A 12,043-nucleotide genomic window follows, 5' to 3' on the forward strand; every position below is an offset into this window, starting at 1 on the left:
TTCATGAGAACACAGCCTATCCAATCACTAGAGACCAGTGACATCACGAGACCCTTCATTTTCATGAGAACACAGCCTATCCAATCACTAGAGACCAGTGACATCACCGAGACCCTTCATATTCATGAGATTACAGCCTATCCAATCACTAGAGACCAGTGACATCACTGAGATCCTTCATATTCATGAGAACACAACTGATCCAATCACTAGAGACCAGTGACATCACAGAGACCCTTCATATTCATGAGAACACAGCCTATCCAATCACTAGAGACCAGTGACATCACCGAGACCCTTCATATTCATGAGATTACAGCCTATCCATTCACTAGAGAAATAACATCTGTTAGGCCCATTTCACACTGCCTCACTGCAGTTTGGCCACAGCATGGGTGCAGCGAAATATAACTGCAGTTTTTGTGTGGGTTACCCGCACTTTCCTATAAACCTCTATTATGTCCCATGCCTTTGGTGTGTTTTCAGAAAGAGCACCAAACGTCACGCATGGTGTATCTGATGCACTTTCATAAAACTCACCAGAAACACGGGACATAATAGAAGTCTAACCTGAACGAAAACCGTAGGTACACTACGTTGCGTGGCAGAGTGAGAGGGGCTTTTTGGTGCTTCCTCACAGGTGACGTTGGCTAACCCAAAGCACCTACCAGTTTTTACTAGAGCTCCAGATAGTGTAGATACTTTAAGAACCATTAGACGTATTGGGAATGGTTCTGTGAATGCCAATGGAAGTCCTGGAAGGGATTCCATGAACAGCACTGGAAGCATTGGCAGGGATTCTGCGAGTAAGAGTTCTGGAAGTCTTGGCAGGGGTTCTGGAAGTAGAAGTTCTGGAGGCTTTGTCAAAAGTCCTGATGGACCTAAAAATACTATTATAACATCACTTTGATTCCTATTTTTAGAAAGCAACCAGTGTCTTCACTAGGGACCTGTGACATTTAGTTTATTATTTATTTCAGGTACTTATATACCGCCGTCATTTTATGCAGCGCTTTTTACATATACATTCACATCAGTCCCCACTCTCAAGGAGCTTACAATCTAAGGTCCCTCATTCATACATACACATACTAGGGCCAATTTAGACAGAAGCCAATTATCCTACCAGCAGGTCTTCGGAGTGTGTGAGGAAACCGTAGGAAACCCACGCAGGGACAAGGAGAACATGCAAACTCCAGGCAGGTAGTGTTGTGGTTGGGATTCGAACCAGCAACCCTTTTGCTGCTAGGCATATGTGCTAACCACTATATCACTGTGATGTTGTATATTTATGAAAATGGCGCCTTTGAATAAATTAAAATAGGATTTTTTTTTTCTGGTGTCTTGCAGCCATTGCAGTGATCTGTCGCTACAGCTGGTGGATGATATGATATCCTGAGATTGTCTGCTATGTGAGATGAGTCTTTGGTGACAGTTTGCTGGCCAGGCACACGGAGTCTTGGAGACAATTTGGGAGCAGGCTTACTTCGCTAAGAACTCGGCAACAGGTTCAGCTATCACTGACCTCTGAGGGTCGTGAGAAAAAATGTATGGAGAGCCCCATGAATCCACAGCACTCATCCTTGATAATTCAGGTATGTGCAGCTTGTAGCAATGCCATCTACCAGAGATTGTAAGCGTCCTACTATGCCATGGCAACCAATAATTGCCACTATTTTTATTTTAGTTTAATTTTGAGTGCACCTTGCAATGTACAATATGTGGAATTAGCCAAATCACTCTCAGTTATTATTATTATTGTTATACAGGGTGCATAAAAATCAATGATTATTTTTTTTTTTTTAAATCAAAAAAAATCTTATTTTTCTATTTAAATCAGATTTATTTTATTTAAATCAGATTTTTATTTAATTTACATTTATTTTAATAAAATGCTTTTGGAGTAAAAATCTATCTAAAGATAGTTTTCTATTTAAGATACATTAATAATTTAGTTTATTTAGCATGCAATGGAGCTTAGTTATATAGCATGTGGCTGTATATTCTGCAATATTTACATTTTTGGTATACCTATTCAATGAATCCAAACTCTGCAAGTGGAGATAACATGATGCAGTCACAAAATACTCCTTTATCCCATTGTTTTGCAAATCTATGTATATTACAAACTGTATGATTGATTGCCGGTTGACACATATGCAATGCGGGAACCCTGCAAATCCACTGCGGCAGGGGGTGTTGCTAGGTGGTAAAAAGACCAGGGGCTTCAGCCCGAAGGTAAATTTGTAACCCCTCCCACATTTTAAAGTAAGTCCAGCCCACGCTCCACCCATTCCCCCCCCCTCACCCCTACCCAATGCCTCACCATGCACAATGCCCAGTGCCCCTCAATGCAGCCTCACCAATGCCCATCAGCTCAGCCTCATCAGTGCAGCCTCATCAGTGCCCATCAATGCAGTCTCATCAGTGCCCATCAGCTCAGCCTCGCCAATGCCCATCAATGCAGCCTCACCAGTGCCTATCAATGCAGCCTCACCAGTGCCCATCAATGCAGCCTCACCAGTGCCCATTAATGCAGCCTCACCAGTCACCATCAATGCAGCTTCACCAGTGCCCATCAGCTCAGCCTCACCTGTGCCCATCAGCTCAGCCTCACTTGTGCCCATCAGTACAGCCTCATCAGTGCCCATCAGTGCAGCCTTATCCGTGCCCATCAATGCATCCTCACCCGTGCCCATCAGCTCAGCCTCACCAATGCCCATCAATGCAGCCTCATCAGTGCCCATTAATGCAGCCTCATCAGTGCCCATCAACTTAGCCTCACCAGTGCCCATCAATGCAGCATCATCAGTGCCCATCAGCTAAGCCTTACCAATGCCCATCAATGCAGCCTCATCAGTGCCCATTAATGCAGCCTCACCTGTGCTCATCAATGCAGCCTGATTAGACAGTGCCCATCAGCTCAGCCTCACCCATGCCCATCAGCTATGCCTCACCCATGCCCATCAGCTCAGCCTCACCCATGCCCATCAGCGCAGCCTTGCCAGTGCCTATCAACACAGCCTTGCCAGTGCCCATCAAAGCAGCCTGATCACAGTGCCCATCAGCTTTGCCTCACCCATGCCCATCAGTGCAGCCTTGCCAGTGCCCATCAACGCAGCCATGCCAGTGCCCATCAGCTCAGCATTACCTTTGCCCATCAGTGCAGTCCGCAGGTTGCTCTTTAAAATGATAATTTAAATCAAGCTTTTTTACTAGTGATTTAAATCCAGATTTAAATCGACTAGCATGGGTGCTCCTGGCCACCATAGTGTGTTATCTAACCTGCAGGAACCGCAGTCCTCTTCCTAGTCCAGCTTTGCTCTTCCTTTCTCTCCCTTTCTTTCTTTCTTTCTTTCTTTCTTTCTTTCTTTCTTTCTTTCTTTCTTTCTTTCTTTCTTTCTTTCTTTCTTTCTTTCTTTCTTTCTTTCTTTCTTTCTTTCTTTCTTTCTTTCTTTCTTTCCTTATACTCAAACCTGAGTTCCAGGACCCAGACACATTCGCTGTTACTTCCAGTACTGTTAGCCATTACCGATGAAGTTGGTCTATAGCCTTGTAGATTTAAAACCTCCTTCTCTTTGACCACTTTATTTTTACTTTGCTGTTTGTGTACCCTGCGTGGGAATTACTGGCTTCAGGTGATACACAGAGATGAAACAAATCCTCCTACATAAGTTGTACCTGTATATCTGCAGTCTTCTCTTCTCTACATCTGTGAGTGCAGAATTTATCCAGCTTGTCTGAGCTTTCAGAAAGCAGGGGGTGGGGAGCTGAACTTACACTCTGCAGAGTTGAGTAAGAGCTGATTGGAGTGAAGGGATATGCCCCCTTCACATAGCACACAGGAACAGAGCTGAAACTGTCAATCACAGGTTGTGTGCTGGAGCCCCCTCCCCTCCTGTCACCTTTTTTTTTTTTTTTTGATGTCAGGAAAACCTGTCAGAATTGACTCATGCTGATAGCAGAGGAAGGAGGCAGCAGACAGAAATGACACTTAGTGCTCTGGACTGAGAGAAGTACACACTATAGAGGGTTATGCTTTGCTCATATTTCATGTCTGAGGTTTACAACCACTTTAATGCAGAGAATGCATTAAGGTCAAAAGCCTTTTACCTTTAGAACCACTTTAAAACTAACTTTAGAGATAACATTAACATGTTAATGTTTGATGAAAGTTTAAATATTGCATATACATCCAGTATATAGATCTCTAAATGTTATGTTCTTTAAAAAAAAAAAAGTTCTCCATAGATTGTAGAGAGTTTACATAATTCTTTCTTTAGAGGTTTTATAAACATAAAAAGTAACATTTAAAAAAATTAAAAAATAGTATAGTAGGTTGAATAACTGAGCATCCAGCTTTCTGAGCGGAGGAGTTAAGAAAAGAATGATTTAAACTGGAAAGTTTGCACAGGTTTTTTCGCTCTCTACGGTAAGCCAATCGCTATGGAAACGGGCAAACTTCATGAAAACTGGCTGCCAAACTGCCTGCGAACAAAGCTTAGAACTGGCTGTCTCTCCACACCAGCAGATCCAGAATACAATCAATGCTTTCTCCATTCCTCTTTCTTGAGATATTTATTTTTCCTGCCCTGGAGGAGACCTCAAGCAAAATCCAGGATTTTTTTTTTTTTTGTCGAAGTTCTGGTGCTTTCTTGTATTTTTATGTTATTATTATAGGCAGGTTGGAAGGAGGACGCCAAGTCCTGCATGAGCCAGTTATCCGGCGAGGTGGAACTATTTTCTTTTACTTGAGTTTCCCCCATATGTAAAGTTCTTGTTTCTCCAACTACCGGCGTTCCGTGGCGGGCCCCGGGGACGCAGGTGCTTCCTGCTGACTGCAGATTATTTTTATTATAATCCTTGTGTTTTTATGAGGTTTAGGGCTCTGCGCACAGCTGACAAATTCATGATCACGTTCTAGAGAAGAACAGAAGTGCTCAGAAGTTTAGGAGAAGTCGTTCAAGAGATGAGAGGGAGCCATTTGTTTAAGAGATGGAGGGCAGCTGAAGTCTTTAAACCCTAACAATGAACTTCTCTTATTTGCTCTCCCTTGGTCTGTTAACTATACCAGTGTTTCTCCAACTTGCTTCAGTCAAGGCACCCTTTAAAATTATGCAAAATCTAGAAGTTCTTCTGGCTAAAATGTAAACAAACATAAATATTACTTATCAATTGGAAATCGGAGCCTGGGGCAATGCACACAACTACCTTGATGAAATTAACTTCACATCAAAAGCTCCCCCTTCACATCAGTAGCCAACCAACCCTCACATCAGAGGTCTCCCCTTCATATCAGAAGTCCCTCCATCACATTAGAGGTCCTTTGGTCCTTTCATTACATCAGAGTTCCTCCACCACATCAGAGGTCCCCCCATCACATCAGAGGTCCTTTCATTACATCAGAGGTCCCCCATCACATCAGAGGTTCTCCAATTACATCAGAGCCCCCCCCCCCCCCATCACATCGGAAGTCCCTCCATCATATCAGAGGCCCCCCATCACTGCAGAGGTCCCCCCATCACATCAGAGGTCCTCCTATCACAACAGAGGCCCTCCCAATACATCAGAGGTCCTCTTATTACATCAGAGGTCCCCCATCACATTAGAGGTCCTTTCATAACATCAGAGGTCCCTCCATCACATCAAAGGTCCCCCCCATCACATCAGAGGTCCCCCCATCACATCAGAGGTCCTCCTATCACAACAGAGGGCCTCCCAATACATCAGAGGTCCTCCTATTACATCAGAGGTCCCCCATCACATCAGAGGTTCTCCAATTACATCAGAGCCCCCCCCCCCCCAATCACATCGGAAGTCCCTCCATCATATCAGAGGCCCCCCATCACTGCAGAGGTCTATGCATCACATCAAAGGTCTCTATCACATCGTAGATCCCTTCATCATATTAGAGTCCCTCCTTTGCATCAGAGGTCCCTTTATCACATTAGAGGTCCTTTCATAACATCAGAGGTCCCTCCATCACATCAGCGGTCCCTCCATTACATCAGAGGTCCCCCATCACATCAGAGGTCCCCCATTGCATCAGAACTCTCCATCACATCAGAGGTCTCCCATCATATCAGAGGTCCTTCTATCACATCAAAAGTTCTCCCATCACATCAGAGGTCCTCCCATTACATCAGAGGTCCTCCTATCACATCAGAGCCCCTCCCCCAATCATATTAGCGGTCCTCTTATCACTTCAGATGTCTCCCATCACATTAGAGATCCTCCCATTACATCAGAGCCCCCCCCCATCACATCAGCAGTCCTCCCATTACATCAGAGGCCCCCTCCATCACATCAGAGGTCCTCCTAACACATCAGAGCCCCCCCCATCACATCAGAAGTCCTCCCATCACATCAGAGGTCCCCCATCGCATCAGAGATCCCCCATCACATCAGAGCTCTCCCATCACATCAGAGGTCTCCCATCATATTAGAGGTCCTCCCATTACATCAGAGGTCCTCCCATCACATCAGAGCTCTCCAAACACATCAGAGGTCTCCCATCATATTAGAGGTCCTCCCATTACATCAGAGGTCCTCCCATTGTATCAGAGGTCCTCCTATCACATCAGAGCCCCCCCCCCCCATCACATCAAAGGTCCTCCTAACACATCAGAGCCCCCCCCCCTCCCCATCACATCAGAAGTCCTCCTATCACATCGGAGGTTCTATCATCACATCACTGGTAAGCTGCAATATATATGACACTTTATTTTTGAGCTTACTTGCGCTTTAAAGCAAACCTGTACTTAGTCATGGTGGGCAATGTCTTTTTACTGAGTCACTTTTGCATTTTTTGCACGCATGTTAAATGCACATTTTAGGCCTGAAGATTAGTTACAACCCCCAAACCATGTACATTTTCTGAAAGCAGAGACCCTGGAGAATATAATAGTGGTAGCTGCAATGTTCATATTTTTACACATGTTTATACCCAAAAGTTAATTTTAGTGCCCACAGACACATTATATTGCCCATTTTTTGGGTAAAATATAATTGATGAGGTTGCATCTAGTAAGTAGACACCAAACATGTAAAGTCTTAACACTGTGTGCACCTGTGAAATGGTGACAAACATTGGTACCCCAAGTTGCCCACTGTCCTCAGGCAGGACAGCGGTGCCTGAAAACATGGGGGGGGGGGTGTCTACCCCAAACTCCCTCATCCATGTCTTTATGCACCTTGCTTTGTGCACTGGTGCGTAGTCATGTTGGAACAGGAAGGGGCCATCCCCAAACACAAAGATGGGAGCATGAAATTGTCCAACATGTCTTGGTATGCTGATGCTCCAAAAAATAAGGTGAACGAACCACCTTTCTCCTGCGCTCAGATACCAAGGCTCCCCGATTGCTCTTTCTATGGGACTTTACAAATGGCGTCTCGGATGGCTATGGTCTTGCTGCCCTAAAGGACTTGGGTAGTCCAACAGTACTGCAAATATAAAACACAAAAAAGGGCGCACTGACCTAGTGCATTATCACATAGGTGAAAATCTGGGCTCTGAGGAAGAGGCATATGCCTTGAAACGCGTCAGCCGTCATCCAAATAGGACTATGGACAATCGTATGGACTACTTCTGATACTCAAGTTCTTGAGTTCGATATGATTGATTTTCACCTATATTTGTGAGTAGCCATTTTTAGGTTTTAAGAATAAAGCCATTATTGAGGATAATGCGCTAGGTCGGTGCGCCCTTTTTTGTGTTTTATACTTGGTATGCTGATACCTTAAGAGTTCCCTTGAGTCCTGTCCTCAACCCGATGGAACACCTTTGGGATGAATTAGAGCAGAGAATGCGATCCAGGTCTTCTCGTCCAATATCAGTGCCTGACCTCACAAATGCGCTTCTGGAAGAATGGTGAAACATTCCCATAGACACTCCTAAACCTTGTGGACAGCCTTCCCAGAAGAGTTGAAGCTGTTATAGCTGCAAAGGTTGGGCCAACTCAATATTGAACCCTACAGACTAAGACTGGGATGCCATTAAAGTTCATGTGTGTGTAAAGGCAGGCGTCCCAATACTTTTGGTAATATAGTGTATGTGTTTGAGCTTTGAGGTGCACACACCTATGCTGGCCAGATCACTAGGTGACAACAGAGGGGGAAAAAAGCCAAAGAAAAGAAAACTGATGCAGCCACCACATCTAATGATCGGTAAGCTGCAATATATGACATTTATGGTTTTGGGTTTATTACCGCTTTTAGGATGACTATAGAACTGGCCTTGACCTTATCAACTCCAACATTTGTTTTAGTAACTATTATCCTGATAATACAAAGATTTATTTTCATGTATACAAAAAAAGATCAGTATCAGTATGTGTGTCTGCTCTGTACACAATACTCTATTGACCAGTAAAGCACACAATATTACAAGACCCATCATTTGCAGATTTAGTTTCCTTTAAGTCCTGCAATACAATAAATATGTTGATTTGTATAGATCAAGGGCCAACTTCCATTTGCTGTTTGTAACTCTATATTAGGCAGATAACAATTCATTGTTCTATTGTTAACTTACCCGGAAAAGAAGAATCTCGTTTGTTGGAAGTGCACCTGTTACAGATAATGCAATTTTTATGTCCAGCGGTGTACAGTACAATAGTGAAAAATACCGATAGATGGTGATTGCTTTTTTGTTATTATGTGATATGTTACTTCAATTGTCTTCCATGTTTTTGGGTTGTCCAGTTTTTTGGAAATCCAGTATGTATGTATGAGTGCACTCAGGGTTTTTTTTTTTTTTCCAGAGAATAGATGCAGGTATTCCCCCTTTCTGAGTCACCCCCTACCCACCCCTACGCACTGTCCCTTGGTTCCGCCCCTACCTAGAGAATACAGAACCAAGTATCATTTTCTGGTGCTAAGTAGCTTGTATGGAATTTGCTAATGAAAGCCCCCCTGCAGCCAATAACAATTGACCCCCTGAGCCACAATAGAGCCCCTCCAGCAACATTAGACCCCCTGAGCCACAATAGACTCCCTGAGCCACAATAGATCTCCCCAGCAACATTAGACCCCCTGAGTCACAATAGATCTCCCCAGAAACAATAGACGGGGAGTCACAATATAAGCCACAATAAATAAGCCACAATAAACCCTCCCAAGCAATGTTGGACCCACTGAGCCACAATAGATCTCCCTAGCAACAATAGATGGTAGTTATTTCTTTTGCATTTGCGCGCTATTCTTTTTTTAATATACATGTCTTTTGGTTCATAGCTGCAGCAGCTTTAGAAATACATGGGTATGCTCCCCCAAAAATTTTTTGCCTGTTTATTATGTATTCGGTCTGACCAGACTATCGAGGTTGAGCAACCCTCCCCACCCCCCCCACACACACCTGTACTCAATCAGTGTCCACCATCAAGTGGATATAGGAGGAGTCCCCTGTAGTGCATTTGCACATCCTTCCCAGCAAGGAGTATTATCTCCAAGGGTTAGAAGGGCTGGATTCATCTCTTTTTCATGGATAGTGTAGGACCCACTGATAATGGGGTACTTTGACGCAGTAGTGGGCTTGAGCACGATATGGCCATATGGTGGGACCAAACCCCCATTTTTATTTATGGATTGTCTTCAGATTTGGTAGTTATTTCTTTTGCATTTGCGCGCTATTCTTTTTTTAATAAACAATAGATCCCCCAGCAACAACAGATCTCTCCAGCAAAAATAGATCTCCCCAGTAACAACAGATCTCTCCAGCAACAATAGATCCCCCAGCAACAATAGACCCCACAGGTAGCAATATATCCCCCATAACAAAATACCCCCCAGCAACAATAGATCTCCTAGTATCCAGCATCAATAGACTCTCCAGCAGCCAGTAACCCCCTCAACAGTAGACCTCCCCAGCAACAATATCTCCCCCCCCCCACACAGCCACAATAGAGCCCACAGCAGCCAGCATCAAAAGACTCTCCAGCACCCCTTGGCATGATATCAATTAAATGCTGGAGGTGCCAGAGCTTCGTTCCCCTGTGTTCCCGCTGAAAAAAAGCCCTGACTGCACTGGACCAGTGCATGGTCTGGTGTCAATAGAGGTGATCTGGGCTGTGTTGCCCTTCAGGAGGGCTTGTGACGAATCCCGATATGATGTCAGTAAGACTTGCTTAAAGCCGAGCTCCACCGAGCTTCCTCCCCCCTCTCCGCTGACACGTTTGGCACCTTTCAGGTGGGAGGGGGGAGCGGATACCTGTCAAAACCAGGTACCCACTCTCACTCCTGGGTAAGATCGCCGCAGTCATTGTGCGGCGATCTACGCAATCTATGAGGAGTTGAAGCTGTTACAGCTGCAAAGGGTGGGCCAACTCAATATTGAACCCTACGGACTAAGACTGGGATGCCATTAAAGTTCATGTGTGTGTAAAGGCAGGCGTCCCAATACTTTTGACAATATAGTGTGTATATTGTACATTCACATTTCAGTTGAGTTTATGTCTGGAGACGCATGCCTGCATTAGTAAAAGGAATTAATGTACAGGTGTATCCACTGCCAACGGAAAAATTTGCTCACATTCTAAAATTACTGCATTCTTGAAAATCCAGACAGGGATATAAAATTGATCTTAAAATATCCAGACAAAATTTTGCATAAGACGCCTTTTACTTAAGGCGTTTAATATTACCCTCCATTTCAATAAAGGAGAAAATATGAAAATATTTGGACGCTTCCGTACGATCGTTCTTCTAAGACGTTCATGAAAAATATTTCAGGCAGCCGGACCTCAAAGCTCTTTTTATTTGACCTCTCAGAAATATTCGTATTTACTTATGAAGTCTGATCTCTGAGATCAAGTTCTGGAGGTCTGTAGAGATATAACAGAGGCAATGACCTGAGCCATGTTTGACTGGACTTACAATGAAACCAGTGTAGTTCTTTTTTTGGGGGGGGCGAGGGGGTATAAGAAATGGCCCTCCTCAAACACTTTATGGCGCTAAACCTGTAGGTAAGTAAGAGAACCAGAACCTTTGCTAAGTGGAAGAGTGAGTTTGATAATAAAGTTGGCAGTGCCTCCTCCCAGGACAGGGTCTCTTTCCTGGGAAATTAATCAATAATCTAATCAAATGGCGCTTTTCCACTGCATGGTAGCGCAGGGTACGGGTTAGAACGGTTCAGTACGGTTTGGTACAGCGGCGCTTTTCCACTACATGGTACGGTGTCGGTACGGCTCGCTTAAACAGTACCACCTCGGTTGGGGTTCCAAGCAGGCCGTACCTATACCATATCCCACAATGCTTTGCATGCAGCATTGATTGTTTGTCACTGCTAGCCACTGATCGGTCAGAGAATCGTTGTAATCCCACCCACTTACTACTAAGTACTACAACAGTGGAAAAGCAAACCGAGCCAAGTAGAGCCTATACAGTGCTGAAAGGTGCTAACTCATACCACGCAGTGAAAAAGCAAACTGAGCCGAGCTGGGCCAAGCAGTGCCAAGTGGAGCCGAGCCGGTATTTGCAGTGGAAAAGTGCCAAAAGTAATTGGGAGCAGAAGGACTACTGCAACCAGCATACAACATTAACCATAAATATATAAATAATACAAGCTTTATACATGACAAGATTAATAATAGTACATACATTCATTGTACAAACAGGAATTATCAGCAAATGGCCCAATAGGGGTCCTGGTGGAATTATGCACATATACTCCAGTATATATACACTAGGGATCGACCGATTATCGGCAAGGCCGATATATCGAGGGCTGATATGCACTTTCCCCAATACATCCAAGGTGGCCGATATTTTGGAAAGTGCTTGTACCGGAGTGATGCCTGCACCGAGTGGCTGAGAAGCCGCTCGGCTGTCATTACAAGTAGCGGGAGTTGACGTCCCCCCCTGCCGCTGCCTTCTGCGGCTCACCCGGGTCTCCCGTCCTACTGGGAGACCCGGGCACAGGGCCATCTTACCGAAAGGGCACACTGGGCAGTTGCCCGGGGGCCCCACTTGCCCAGGGGGCCCCACCTGCCCAGCAACCCAGCCCCAGCCAAGCATTAGTTCCGATTCCTGTGTGCATCCCACCACC

This window comes from Pelophylax lessonae, assembly GCF_965119305.1.
Source record: "Pelophylax lessonae genome assembly, chromosome: 11".
Classification (NCBI taxonomy): Eukaryota; Metazoa; Chordata; class Amphibia; order Anura; family Ranidae; genus Pelophylax; species Pelophylax lessonae.